This window comes from Sarcophilus harrisii, chromosome 3, assembly GCF_902635505.1.
Source record: "Sarcophilus harrisii chromosome 3, mSarHar1.11, whole genome shotgun sequence".
Classification (NCBI taxonomy): domain Eukaryota; kingdom Metazoa; phylum Chordata; class Mammalia; order Dasyuromorphia; family Dasyuridae; genus Sarcophilus; species Sarcophilus harrisii.
Genome location: NC_045428.1, coordinates 485,258,826 through 485,274,872, shown reverse-complemented (window position 1 = coordinate 485,274,872; position 16,047 = coordinate 485,258,826).

Here is a 16,047-nt window from a genome sequence, read left to right as displayed (position 1 = left end):
TTCCTTCATTCTTCACAGTGAATTTAATTACCTTAGATTTTGCCTAGTGGCCCTAGAGCAGGTTTGTGTGAAATTCTTTTGTTGTAGCATATTATTCATAAATCAGTCAGCCTGTGCAAAATAATATATATATAGTATCTAAAAGCACAGACCTTTGAGGTACAACTCTCTCCTCTAGACTTTGAGAAGAGCCAAATCTACTGTCTATTTATGTTAATAAAAAGCCATCACAGGAATAGTAATTTTGAAAACACTATCTAATACATGGAATCAAGACAGAATCTAGCTTGTAACTTTGAAGCAATTATTTGATCAAGTGAATGGCTTAGTTATTATTCATCCCAGATCTTAACATTTTAAAGTAGGGAAGTCAATTGCATATAGCAGAAATAGCATTGACCTGAAAGTTCAAAAATCTGAGTTCAAATTCTGAACTTGAATTTGCCCATTATTTATTTAATGTTTTAAGGTGATGTTTTTAAATATATAAGATGAGGAAACATTGGAGTAAGTATAAAGGATAAAGTTCTTTCTGATTTTCACTGAAATTCCAATATATTACCATTGTGTCTGATTAAACCACATTTTTATAGTCCTATGCAAATAATGGCCCTTGTGTAAGACCAATCCAAGAGGAGAAGATGGCTATCTATGGGATGTGACTTGCAGAAGGACAAAAATCACCATCATTTTCCTATGTAACTTAACCTCTTTAATTCTTAATTTCTTCTTCTGTAAAATGCAGATGGACCAGATCAAGAGTTGTTAACATGGGATCCATCCACACACACACACATATACATATATGTGTAATTGTGTATCAATAAAAACTTCCCAGAAATCATATTTATTTTACTTTATTTAAAAAGATTGTTCTAAGAAGGTATGCATGGATTTTTATCAGGCTATCAAAAGGATCCAAAACACAAACTAAGTCAAGAATTCCTACCCTGAAGAGAACACAGAGGCCTTGTGGTTCTAACATTTCTTGTTCCTGGTGTGCTCCAAGCACAGGTTGTCCACTGGGTGGTCTTCTGACTATAGGTAGCTAGTTCTTCAAACTCTTATATGTGGCCACTAAAACAAATGAAGAAAAAAAATAGCCATCACAAATTATGTTAATATTGTAATTTAAAGTAGTAATTCATTCTTTGAAATCTAATTCTATTCATTTGTACTAAGTATACATTAAGTACAAGCCCCTGTGCTAAATGCCTCAGTTACAAGGAATAAAGGAGAAAAATAGTCACTGCTCTCAAGGAGCTTCCATTCAATTGGAAAAGACCTAAAATAGTTTTCTACAGAGTCAACTAAAAATGTTATAATCAGCCAGAAATATTTGGTTGATGAGATAAATTGTAGGCTTTTGTCAATGGTGCTGTTAATTTCTGGCTTAGTCATTTTGAACATCTTTTCTTCAAGAATACTTTGTACTCAGCAAACGAAGGCTCATTTTCCAGTATTATATATAAAGACAAGAAACTTCAAAGTCATTTTAAAAAATGAATTTTTTGCTTTACTTTTAGTGTTGTTAAAACAAACTCTTTATTAAAAACTCATCTATACTTTAACCATTATGGGAGGGAGGATTTAGAGGGGGGTGAATTATTTCATTTAATCAGTTGTAAAATGTATCTGGGAAGAAACCAGATTCCTGAAGAGGAGAATGCTCTAAACTCTGTTTCCAGGGCTGCCTGCTACAACAATATTTTTTTAGTGAACTAAACATTGCTAATTTTAGCACCAGATTAACTGCAAAACAGGAAAGAAGCAGATGAAAGGCATTTTTTACCTGAGCTACATTCATCCCCTGAGAGACTTCAGCAAGAAAGAGACACTACTGTAGAAAGCAGTCATTCTACTCCAAGCTTTTGGAAAATGTTTTTAAACTACTCCCCACTTTCATCTCTACAAAAAGAAGATAATATTACAAAAAAGGAGGCTCTTGGCCCTGAGATAGATGTGAGATTATCCTAAGCTTAGAGAGAGCCAGGCATTACCCAGAATCACAAAATGGAAGAAATCTTGGAGCTCTTTTAGTCCAATTACCTAATTTTCAAATGAAAAATCTGAGCCCAATAAATGAGAAATTATTTGCCCAAAGTGACATAGTTAGTGCCTAACAGAAATGGGGGTTAAATTCATTTCCCTGGACTCTTATGATCTCAAGTACAGGGTTATTTTGGCTGAATAACACTGGTCCATGGGTCAATCTTATATAGTTAATACCATTGTTTCCAGTTGAGGAGCTTTGCTAGGTGCAACAAAATTTGTGAGAGAACCATTTGGATATTGGTTTGATAACTCCTTTGGAGACAGGCTATGAAGGTGGTTTAGTGGATAGAGTTCTGGATATGGAGTCTTCCCAAGTTCTATGTTTGAAGCCTGTTTCAGACACTTACTAGATGCAAAGCACTTAAAAGTTTTTATTGGTAACTTGTTCTTAGTGTCACATATATAGTAAGTGGGAGAGACACATAGTCACTTTGCAATATTTTGTTCCCCTTCCCAGAATGTAGTAAAAGAGTGTGGGAGGAACAAGCAGACCATGGTAGGATTTTATGCCTTTCCCCACTTCTCTCCTTTTTCAAACTTTCTCTCTGAAAATGTCTAAAGAATAAAATAGTTTAAAATTTCTCAACTGGAATTTCCTTTTCTTTCTATCTCTCTTTCTCTTTCCTTCCCAATTCCACTGGGAAAAGACAAAGGAGAAAGAAGGTTATTGGAAACAATATTCCCTAAAAACAGTGTTCATATAGAACAATTGTTCTATATGAAGGCTAGCTGGATTTTCCACTGGATGGCAAAGTCAAAAAAGCATTACATAACTTTTTTTTGGCCATCTCTGAAATTTTCAGAGAAGATATCATATTGGTTTAAGATGTCCATTTACACTACCTATGAATGATCAAGTGGAAACTAACTTATTCTCTACTAGCCCAAGTGCTATCACCATCACAAACAGTAAGGTTTCTGGATAAAAAAGCTATTCAGGCTTTGCTTTTTAGCTCCAGGATTGGAACATGTCAACCAAAGCTACCCCAGATTTCACTAAGACCATATGAACTTGTAAATAAAGAAAAAGCCTTTCATAAAGTGTACTTGTGATTGTGGGAACAGAAACATTTCACCTCTTTGACTGGTGTTGAAGAATATAACTAAAAGCTCTGATATAGTCAGCATATCCCATGATATAGTATTAAGTCAAATCCTGTCACCTTGCCTTGGAGTATTTGCAATTTGCAATGACCAGTATCAGTGTCTAGAACTTTGAGACTAAATCATGGTGAGGGACAGCAGTGAATAAGTTGAAAAATGGTTTTGAACAATCTTGATTTCCCTATTCTATACTCTTCCTCCACTGGTAGATTTCTCTCCTCTTCCCATCCTTTGAAACATGGAATGAATGCTTCTGTTATCTTATGTCATGGAGGGAAAAAAACAATGAATTGGATCCAAGGATGTGAATTTAAATCCAAGCTCTGTTGTTTTACACCTAAGAAAACTGAAGCCCAGGGAGTTTACTTCCCTAAGCTCACATAGTTTAAAGATTGGATTAGATTCCCTCTATAGACCTTTATGGCTCTAAATCTATTGGTATATTCTCTCACATCAATGATAAGCTTTATTCATATATACGAAAGCCTAAATAATTAGTAGTGTCCCTTAGAGATATTCACAATTTAAGCAGGATCATAGATTTTATCTAAATATATTAAGTTTTACTATGCCCAAACGGGCATTGATAACCAAACGGTTATCAAAATATGCATACCCTTTGATCCACCAGTGTTTCTACTGGACTTATATTCCAAAGATATCATAAAGGAGAGTAAGAGGTCTACTTGTGCAAAAATGTTTGCGGCAGCTCTTTTTTGTAGTGGCAAGAAAATGGAAACTGAGTGGATGCCCATCAATTGAAGAATGGCTGAATAAGTTGTGGTACATGAATGTTATGGAATATTATTGTTTTATAAGAAAGTATCAGCAGGATGATTGCTTGAGGGAGTAGAGAGGCCTGGAAAGACTTATGTGAATTAATGCTAAGTGAAATGAGCAGAACCAGGAGACTATTGTACACAGCAATAAGAAGGTTATATGAAGATTAATTCTGATGAATATGGTTCTTTTCAAAAATGAGATGATTCAGACCAGTTCCAATGATCTTGTGATGAAGAGAGCCATCTTCACTCAGAGAGAGGACTGTGGGAACTGAGTGTAGATCACAACATAGCACATTTACTCTTTTTGTTGTTTGCTTGTGTTTTGTAGTCTCTCACTTTTTTCCTTTTTAATGTGATTTTTCTTGTGCATCATGATAATTGTGTGTAGATATATGTGTGTATATATATATATATATATATATATATATATATATATATGCTGGATTTAATTCTATTTTAACATTGTTGTTTAACATATAATGAATTACCATCTAGAGGTGGGGGTGGGAGGAAGGGCGGGAAAAACTTGCAACACAAGATTTTGCAAGCATCAATGTTGAAAAATTATCCAAAATAAAAAGCTGTAATAAAAAAAGAAATTAAGTTTTATTCAGGCAGAGCCTGCCCAACAACCTTAAAAGCACAGTACATAAGCAGTTTCATGTTCTGTTCTCTGGAATTAGGGTAATCTCATGGAATCCTCCATGAGTTCCTGGAGGATCTTGGATCTGAAAAATTTGTGAGCCACATTTATCCAGTGAAAAGTATGCTCCTTGAAGGTAGACAATTATTTCATTTTTATTCATATATCCCCAGATGTGCTTAACAAATATTTATCTAGATGTCTCCCAAAGCAATCCAAATTTCCCAAAGATAGTCTTGACTGTAATTTGGCCACCTGAGGACGTTTCCACAATGGAGTCTTCCAGATTGGTTCTAGCTTATAATATTCCTTGGCAGATTTACTTCCTTTCTTTCCTGCTGTTGAATTGACTGTCTCTGAAGCCCCTGATATATTGACCTGGGATTATACAGAGACTACTTCCAATATCCAGAACTACCATCCAGAAGTTTTTTTTTTTTTTAATTTCCTTTAGTGGTTCTTGTACAACTAGTTTAACTTTATTTTCTTAGATTGGATAATGTAAGATCTCTATTTCATGTTCTATTAATTACAGTATTTTAGATTTTTATAGATAATTTAACTATCTTTTAAAGTCTCAGTTTTAATAGCATATAAATGTATATAGTAGTTTCTAATTTTTTTTTTTTGTTGTTAATTTCTCCTCTGCTGTGATTTTGCCTTGTCCATTTTTTTTTTTTATTTTGGAAATTTAACTTCCTCCTTCTTTTTATCAGCTTAACTAAAGGCTTATCAATTTTATGAATCTGTTCAAAACATCAACTTTAATTTTACACTATTTGGTCTATTTCTCTTTGATTTTTAAAGAATTTCTCTTTTGTGCTTATTCTGTAATTTTTATTTTCATTGTCCATCAATTCATTAATTTCTATTTTTATTAATATTTAGAAAATCTAAGAATTATCTCTTTACTACTTTCTTGCAGACACATTAGGGACCCATTTGCATATTCTCATTTATAACCCTACTTTTCTTCTCCCCATTTATGTAACTATCCAATTTATAATTTCTTGCCAAAAAAACCCCACCACACCTCATTTGTTCTTTACATTTATACAAACATAACTCTCATTTATATCTCTATCATTTTTCACCTAGACTGAATATCTCTCTAGTTAAACTCCCTGCCTCAAGGCTTTCCCCATCCCCATCCATCTCCTCCCTCCAAAATTGCTACCAAAATAATTTTGCTAGAGCTTAAGTCCAAACATGTTATTCTTCTACCCAATTAAGATGAAATAGATCCTTATTACTTCTGAGATTAAATATATGTTTCAATATTTAGCATTTAAAGTTCTAGATCAGTGACATGGGATACAACATCTACTCCTTTCTACCTCCCTCCTTTTTTTAAAAATTAGCTTTCCTCCAGTTCTAGAATATTCTACTCCCAACTTCTAATTCTTGTTTTTCCTGGTTTCCTTCAAGGTCTACCTTTTTAGGGGACTTTTTCCCACCCACAGAACTTCTAGTGCCTTCTCTTCTATAGTTCACTTCTATCTGCACTCCTTTGTGTGTATTGATCTTTTATGTATTGCCTGATAAATGCTTTGGATTGACTGATAGTTAATCTAGGGAATCAATAGTCAATTCTTTAAACTTCTATTTTCACAATTCTTTAAGTTCATCTTAAATCTTTACTATGGGCATTCCCTTGATTTGTCCTCTTTATTTTTCTTCATTTTACAAATAAATCTTTTTCAACAATAAGAAAATAACATAAGCATGAAAGAATTGATTTCATTATTTGTTTTCAAGAATGTATTCAATTAAACATCCATTTTTATCGACTATTAGGCTAAGTTTTGAAGAATATGTTATTTTTAGCTGCTGCATAAGCCTTTTCACTTTTTGGAGCATATTATTCTATTCTCTCAAGAACTCTCATGGTTATATAATAAATTCAAGTTATTTAAATTTCCTTTCCTTCATGTTTGAAGGCCTTTTTTTCTGTATGCTCACAGAATTTCATTGAAATTGTGACATTAACTATTATATGACCAGCAGGATGATTTCAGAGAAGCCTGGAGAGATTTACATCAACTGATGCTGAGTTAAGTGAGCAGAATCAGGAAATCATTATATATGGCAATAACAAGACTGTTAAGGGATAGATCAATTCTCCAAGAACCTCCATAGCTGTCATCATATAATCTGAAGGAGTTGCAGGGCAGTCTTTGATGACACAGGTGTTGCAGACTGAGAATGAAATAAAATGGAGGCAAAGGGAAGAGGAGAAAGGTCAGACAGCACAATGGCCTCTCAGTCAGAGAGTTCAAGAAACAGCAACTGCTTCTCAGTCTCCTTGTATCATCCTCTCACATGAGGAGATCCATTTTGCAGGTCTGGGTTGGATCTCCAACAGCCACTGTCAGGTGGCTCCCATGACACAACACAAGACTATATAATGATCAATGCTGTTGGACATGGCTCTCTTCAACAATGAGATGATTCAAACCAGCACCACTTATTCAGTGATGGAGAACCATCGACACCCAGAGAGAGGACTATGGGAACTGAGTGTGGTTCTCAACATAGCATTCTTACTCTCTCTTGTTGCTTACTTGCATTTTGTTTTTTTTCTCAGTTTTTTTTTTTTCTTCCTTCTTGATCTGATTTTTTCTTGTGCAGCAAGATTACTATATAAATATGTATACATATATTGGATTTAACATATTTAACATGTATTGGACTACCTGTCACCTAAGGGAAGGGGTGCGGAGAAGGAGGGGAAAATTTGGAACAAAAGATTTTGCAGGGGTTAATGTTGAAAAATTATCCATGCATATGTTTAGAAAATAAAAAGCTTTAATTAAAAAAAAATCCCAAATTAGGTTACAGAAAGTCAAACTCAACTGAAATAACTGGACAGTGATGACAACGACAAAATTAAAATGTACATAATATATAAAATACTTTAAACTTGTAGTCAGAAAGAAAAATGTAAAAGACTGGATGGTGTTATGGGCCAGAACTCTCTACTTGAAACAAGGATTCTTATAAGGTGCTAACGCAGCAGAATTAATAAAGCAATGGTTATCTAGTTTGGCATGATGATTAATAGTTCTCTAGTTCAGTACATGTACTTAGTACTTAATATAGTTCTACAAAATCGATACCTATTCTACAAAATTCACACCTATGATAATGTAATTATAATAGAGCATATAAGCTTGGACAAACAGTCAGACAGATTCATTCCATCTCACACCACTGTGGTGGCAGACCTGTCTTCCTTCATTTCTCCACTGAAACCAAGACTTGGAAGGCCTCCAAGAAAGCTAGCCCAGGCCCCAGGCAAGGAAATAAAATTGTGAAGGAGATAATAAAGAATTTGAACTTTATCTCCGGCTATTCTCATGGTGATTACTCTATTGAAATGAAGGCTGCCCCAGAGACCTCCAGAAAACCAACCAGAACACTACAGGATGATAATAAATTGTAATGATAATAAAAAAAAAGAAATTAACTCTTATAATCTTTAGAGTTTGAAATGGGGATTTTCCCCCTCTTTTGTCTGGGTAGCATTTTTGTATTGTTTATTACATTATGATATTTGTTTGAATTGCTCTAGTTTTTCTTTCAGGTTTCTCTCATTCTTTCTTTTATTTTGTGATGTCTGTTTTTTTGTATAGGAGTTAGATTTTTATTTAGGTTTCCCTATGGTATTTTTCTTGTATTCTGTCACTCAATTTGAGGAAACTTCCTTATTCTTTAGCTCCATACATCTTTCAAAGTTATATAGGAAAGACCCTTATGACTAGAATACTGCCCTTTTCTCTTCTCAAATTGACGGTTATGGAAGTCATCTTGTCAAGGATTCCTCCTAAGTAATCTTTGGGTAAGAAGAAGATAACTATAGCTAGGTTTTCCTTCCCCTTTCCATAAAGTCCAATGTTAATTTCCCCTATCTTATGTCATTGAGCATTGTATTTGTTTGTACTTTCTGTACTCTATTAGTAAAAATGATAGAAAGGGAACTGTCAGCAAATACCTGGGTATTCTCTGAAGTAAAGTGCCAGACCCTCTAATGTATATTTCTGGAATGGACTAAACAAACATTTATGTGGGTCTCCTAAACATGCTAGATGCTGTGATAAATAAAACACCAAACTTTGGGTCAGGAAGACATGAATTCAAATCCAGCCTCAGGCACTTTCTAGCTGTGTGACACTGGGTGAGTTACTTAACCTGTTTGTCTGTTTCTTCATCTGTAAAATTATATGGAGAAGGAAATAATAACCCATTCCCATGTCTTTGGTAAGAAAACCTCAAATGGACTCATAAAGAGTTGAACACAATTAAAATGACTGAACACACTCCTAAAACTAGACTTACATTATAGAGAGTCCTAAACATTCTTCTATCTTTCACTTCCACCATTATATACCCATACTAATTACATCACAGATCTATTGAAGTGGTAAAAATATTAATCAAAGTGATTGCCCATTTCATCATTCTTTCACTTCTCCATTTAGCCATAGCCTAAAAAATAAAATGGTCATGACTATATGACCAGGACATTGCTACTATAGAAAACTATTTTATTGAATATATTTATTTTACATTTTTGAGTCAGAGACTTCATTAAATCCTTGGAGAAGCCACTCTTTGACCTAAGCATTCTTAGAAGGCTAAAACTTGTTCTTGATATTCAGTCCACATCTTACTTTCCTTAATGTCATCCCATTATTCTTATGTCTATACCTGACAAAACAAATGGGTTTCAGCATCCAGCCCCTTAAGGAAATCACTACTCTGCTGAGGCTCCTAAGATTAGCAAGAAAATAATTATTGTAGACCACCTTTGCTAGTTACCATAGACTCAGTCCATAGAAGAAACTAGAAAGGACTATGATCCTGAGCAAATCAAAATAAATTTAGAATTTGGAAATATGTAACTAATGCTCTTGTGACTGACTTGTTTTAGCTGCTGATTTCCAAAGCCATTGGATCTGTTGATTGAAAAAATACCTTGCTGGCATAATGTTTCAGTTCACATGATTTTTTTCATGGATAGTTATTTATTTGATTCTTACATTAACACTTTGAGATAGATGTCATAAGTCTTATCCCTAATTTACAAGTGGGGAAAAATGGATTCAGAGAGATTTAGGTCATTTACCATTTAGATATTAAATTTAGATATTAAATGGTTATAACCAGATCATGACCTTAGGTTTGTTGACTCAGAACTTAATGATCTAGTAAAGTTCAGATTATAATTATTGTTATATTTAAGAATGGGAAAAACTTGTTACACTTAAAATGGTTAATAAAAAATCAAGATTGAAGATTAGAGAAAGGAGAATTATTAAGGTCATTAAATTCTGAATGAGATGGGAGTAGATAGGATCAAGGCCATGTATAGAAAATTTATCTTTTGGCAAGAAGAGGGTCATTATTTATTAGAAATTAGAGTAAAGAAAGAGAGAGTAGGGGATGATGCCAAAGTGTTTTGACATAAAGAGAGGAGAAAAAGATTGAGCTTGCATCAAATGATTTCAATTTTCTCAGAGTTGGTGGATTGCTGAGTTTAGAGTCAGGAATATTTGGCTTCAACTCACTTATAAAAGCAGCTAATTTTGTGATCATGGGCAGCAAATCACTGAACTTCTTTGAAATTTCGTTTCTTCATTTGTACAAAGGAAGTAATAAATAATATAGTATATACTTTAGTGTTACTGTAAGATGCAAATAAAGTTATAGAAACAATTTGCAAGCTTAAAAATTCTACATAACTATCAGTTGTTAATACATTGGAATATGCCAACTCACCTAACTAAAAGATTAGCATCATTTATTGATTCTTTGTTTTATAGTAGAATCAGGATTCTGCAGGAATTGAATAATTGTTGAACACATTTTGATGATGGGAGAGGAGTATAACAGGTAATAAAATTAGGAAGTAAATTCAGTTCACATGAGTAAACTGTATGACATAAGATATTAAGTCTCTTTGGAGGCAGGGTAGGAAGAGGAATAAAACATGGCAAAAAAAAAAAAAAAAAGATAGAGAGACTGAGCATTCTTAGAGCTGAACTGGATCTATTTCTTTATTCTGCCTGGGGTTGGCAAAGTCAATTGCATCATTGTTTGGTTTGAGAAAAGAAAAAAAAAAATTAGAACAGAGGAAATCAGAAAGAAAACAGTAGAACTACAAGTTTCCCACTGAATTCTGTTGCTATTTGGAAAGCTTGCATGGGGCATATACAACAATCAAGAAACAACTCAGAACTTAGTGTAATGGTGTTTATAACCCATGCTGAAATAGCATGTATTTCATTGAGTTCAGTGAAAGAAGGCCTCTCTCTGCTCTCTCACCTTCTTTGTTTCATCTCTATAAGGAATCTTCATATAGATAGTCATTTTTACTCTAGTATTGTCCAACTTGGCAAAAGTTCTCCATAATACTGATGATAATGAGCAATTTGATCTAATTCATGAATAGAAATTGGAATTTAATATTAACGGAATTCTGAGGAGGGAAATGTTTAAACTGAGATGTTTGGCTTCTCCCACATTAATATTGAAGGTTAATTGCCATCCAAAGTGCATACTTGAATTAGAAATTATGTTCTTGAACAAATAGAATAATTAAGCCACAAGTGCTAATTGCTTTCATTTAGTGAGTTCCTTGGTGCAACTACATCATGGAGTAGTTCTCCCCTAAAAATTTTCAGTTGTGTGATTTGACATCCAAAATACAATTTTCAATAGAACTCTTATTGAGTAAAGCAAAGCGATTTCCTTTGCTTTGCTGAATTCAAAAACATGGACACTATCCAGCACATTTCCACTGAAATGAGAGAGTGCTATTTTGCCCTGCATTTGTTCTTTCATTTTGATTTTTAAATTATAGATAAAAAAGCATGGCAGAATGATAAAAGGCCAGCCTTGGAGCCAGGAACAGATATTTAAGCCCTGTTTCTTATGTGTACTAGAGAGGAATGGTGAGAAGTCACTTAACCTCTTGGTGCCTTAGAAAATTCCCTAATACTGTAAGTTTACAGAAAGTTGCTGAACTCCACCAGGGGTAAATATTTCCATATCAGGAGTAGCCTATATCAGTGAAATCATAGGTCAAACAAATTACACAGATCATTTTACCAATTCATATATGTCGACCATATATACATATATATATATATATAAACATATGTGTGTGTGTGTATGTGTGTGTGTTTGTATTGTGGTATTATTTTAAGAAATAATCCAGTTACAGGAATATAGTCTTTCCAGTAACCATGAAGACACAATCATATAATTAAAAGAATAGCATATCAAAAGCTATCATGGTGGAAAGAGTGAAAAAATAGAAAGAAAAGAAAAGAAAATCCCTACTCTGACAGATTGGGGAAAAACCAAGAAGAGAATGCAGTAAAAGTAAGAATTAGATCTATCTTTATGAATAATCTACAATCTTCTCTCAACCCTCTCTTCTCCCCCAAAAAGGAACATTGTGCTGATTGAAACAATGAAGCCAAGTTTAATACTCTGCTTTATTACTTCATTAGTGTCTTCCTAAGACTGTTTATCCACTAAAGAGAAATTATCTATTCTACCTCCTTTATTCTACATACCTCCTTTTCAAAGAGTTGCATCTAAAATGATCATTTCATATCTTTATTTTGGCTCTTCAAATCAACACAAAGATTCAAGTTACCACATTAAGAATAGATTTGATCTTTTAATAGAGAAGTCAAGTTCTCTCTCTTTTTCTCTTTCTCTCTCTCTCTCTCTCTCTCTCACACACACACACATACACACACACACACACACACACACAAACACACACACACACACACACACAAACATACACACACCTATTTGCAGCAAAATAGGATACAAATAAAAGCATCTTATTTGCATCTGGGTATCACAGTGGATAGAGGACTGACCTTGGAACCAGAAAGACTCATCTCTTTGACTTCAAATACAGCCTCAGAATTTACTAGCTATGGGCAAGTCACTAAATTCTATATTCCTTAGTTTCTCATCTGTAAAATGAGCTGGAGAAGGAAATGACAAACTATTCCAATATATCTGCCAAGAAAACATCAAATGGAGTTAACAGGTTATGGAGAGTTGGACCTGACTGGGAAAACCACTTCACTTAGATTGTCAAATTTATTGGCATAAAGTTCGGCAAAGTAACATCTAATAATTGCTCTAGTTTCCTCTTCATTGGTGAATAGTTCTCCCTTTTCATTTTTGAGACTAACAATTTGATTTTCCTCTTTCCTTTTTTCTAATCAAATTAATTAAAGTTTTATTTATTTTATTGTTGTTTTTTTCATAAAACCAACTCTTAGTTTTATTTATTAATTCAATAGTGGTTTTTTTTAAGTTTCAATTTTATTGATCTCTCCTTTTATTTTTAGAATTTCAAATTTGGTATTTGATTGGAATTTTAAAATTTTTTTTCTAGTTTTTTTTTTTTTAGTTGTAAGCTTAATTTATTGATCTTCTCTTTCTCTATTTTATGCAAGTAAGGACCTAGAGATATAAAATTCCCCTTTATTACTGCTTTGGCTGCATCCCCAAATTTTGGTATGTTGTCTCATTATTGTCACTCTCTTGGAAGAAAATGTTGATTGTGTCTATGATTTGCTGTTTCACCTATTCATTCCTTAGGATGAGATTATTTAGTTTCCAATTTCTTTTTGGTCTATTTTCCCCTGGCCTTTTATTGAATGTAATTTTTATTGCATTGTGATCTGAAAAAATTCATTTACTATTTCTGTCTTTATACATTTGAGGTCTTTATGTTCTAATTTATGGCCAATTTTTGTATAGGTTCCATGAACTGCTAAGAAGAAAGTGTACTACTTTCTGTCTCCATCCAATTTTCTCCAAAGATATATCATATCTAGTTTTTGTAGCATTCTATTTACCTCTTTAACTTCTTTCTTATTTATTTTGTGACTTGATTTATCTAGTTCTGGGAGAGCAAGATTGAGATCTCCCACTATTATAGTTTTGCTGTCTATTTCTTCTTGCAACTCTTAACTCCTCCTTTAGGAATTTAAATGCTATACCACTTGGTGCATATATATTTTATATTAATATTTCTTCATTATCTATGGTACCTTTTAGCAAGATATAGTTTCCTTCCTGATCTCTTTTAATTAGATCATTTTTTGCTTGATCTGAAATGAGGATGGCTACCTCTGCTTTTTTTTTTTTTTTTTTTTACTTCACCTGAAGCATAATAGATTCTGCTCCAGCCCTTTACCTTCACTCTGTATGTATCACTCTGTTTTAAATGTGGGTCTTGTAAACAACATATTGTATGATTCTGGCTTTTAATTCAGTCTGCTACCCACTTACATTTTATGGGAGAGTTCACCCCATTCACATTTACAGTTAAAACTACTAATTCTGTATTTCCTGCCATCTTATTAACCCCAAATTATACTTTTCTTTTTCATTTTCCCCTTTCCTTCATTCCCAAGTAGTATGAGCACTACTTGCCTCAAGCAGTCCTCCCCCTTTAGAGACCGTCCCTCTTTCTTATACTTTTCCCCTACTATTTCTCTTTTCCCTTCTATTTAGCCTACCTCTTTTCTTTTCTTCTTTCCCCTCCCACTTTTCTATAAGATGAGAGCTGTTTCTCAGTGAAATCAAATATATCTAATATTCTTTCTTTGGGCCAAAGCTGATGAGAGTAAGATTCACACAATATTCATCACCTTCCCTTCTTTCCCTCAATTATAATATGTTCTCTTTGCCTCTTTCTGAGATGTAATTTCCTTCATTTTACTTCCACTTTCCCCTATCTTTGGTTACAATCCCCATTCCACTTCAAGTTTCTTTTTTATATTATAACAGTAAAATCAGATTATACATGTACTCTCTATGTATATCCTTAACAGAAATACAGTTCGCAAGTAATTTTTTTTTTTTTATTTTTACCTTTTTATGCTTTTCTTTCATTCTATATTTGGAGGGCATTTTTTTTATTTAGCTCTGGTCTTTTCTTCAAAAATAAATGGAATTCATCTGTTTCATTGAATATCCATCTTCTCTCCTGAAAGAAAATGCTCAGTTTAGCAGAGTAATTTATTCTTGATGGTATTCCAAGTTCCTTCCCCTTTCAAAATATCAGATTCCAGGCCTTTCTATCCTTTAATATGGAAGCTGCTAGGTCCTGAATAATCCTTATTGTGGCTTCTTGGTATTTGAATTGTTTCTTTCTGGCTGCTTGTATTATTTTTTTTCCCTTAGTCTGATAGTTCTGAAATTTAGCCACAATATTCTTTGGGGTTTTAATTTTGGGGTCTCTCTCAGGAGGTGTTCAGTGAATTCTTTCAATGGTCATTTTATCTCCTGATTCTATGATATCTGGGCAGTTCTCTTTGAAGATTTCCTGAAAGATACTGCCTAGGTTCTTTTTATATCATGTATTTCAGGGAGTCCAATAATTCTTAGATTGTCTCCCCTAGATCTATTTTCCATGTTAGTTGTTTTCCCAATAAGATATTTTACATTTTTCCCCTATTTTATTGGTTTTGCTTGACTGATTCTTCTTGTCTCATTGAGTCATTTATTTCCATTTATTCAGTTCTGAATTTTATTGAATTATTTTCTTCATTTGCTTTTTTTAAACTTCTTTTTGTATTTGTCCATTTGAATTTTTAAATGAGTTGTTTTTTTTCTATGGAATTTTTTCCGTTTTAAAAATTCTGTTTTTTAAGGAGTTATTTTCTTTTTCTGTTTCACAAATTCTGTTTTTTGTTTTTTGGGTTTTTTGGAGTTGCTTTCTTTTTCCAATTTATCAAATCTATCTTTTAATGAGTTATATGACTTTTCCAAACCCTTTTGCAAAGTTTTCATTTCCTTTCCCCATTTTTCTTCTAGCTCTCTTTTATGAACCTTTTTAATTTCTTCTAGTAGAGCCTTGTGTGATGGAGACTAGGTTACATCACCTTTTGGGACTTCATCTGGAAACAATCTCCCCTTAGTCTCCTCAGGGTTTAAAATCTATTCTTCTCTTTCACTATAGAAGCTGTTTATCTTCAGAGTCCTCTTTACTTTTTTAATCAGTTTTCAAAAAAAGTTAAGGTCTGCTTTTAGGGCAGAGGATGTTTCTCAAGTGGCCCTGGCTGCTCTGGGTCAGTGCTGATTCACTCCTGGTATGTGGTCAAGTCCTGTGGGATTCTGGAATTTTGGGGTCACTGTTAGTCTTTTGTGTTTGTGTTGGATGTTTTACAATTTCTTTGCTTATCTACTGGCTTGCAACCAGGGAAGAATGGCCAACACTGCTGTAGATTACTGTATATTCCTCCTTGTAGATTCTCTGCTCCGCTGAGTCCCCACCACACACAGAGGCCTCACCAACCCAGAACTCTACATTGTCAGTGCTGGTATTTGTGCTCAGCTGTTTGTTAGGCTGCCTCCCTCCCATTTCTGATTTGAAACATACCTTTTCTGGTCCATTTCCTCCTCGCAGAT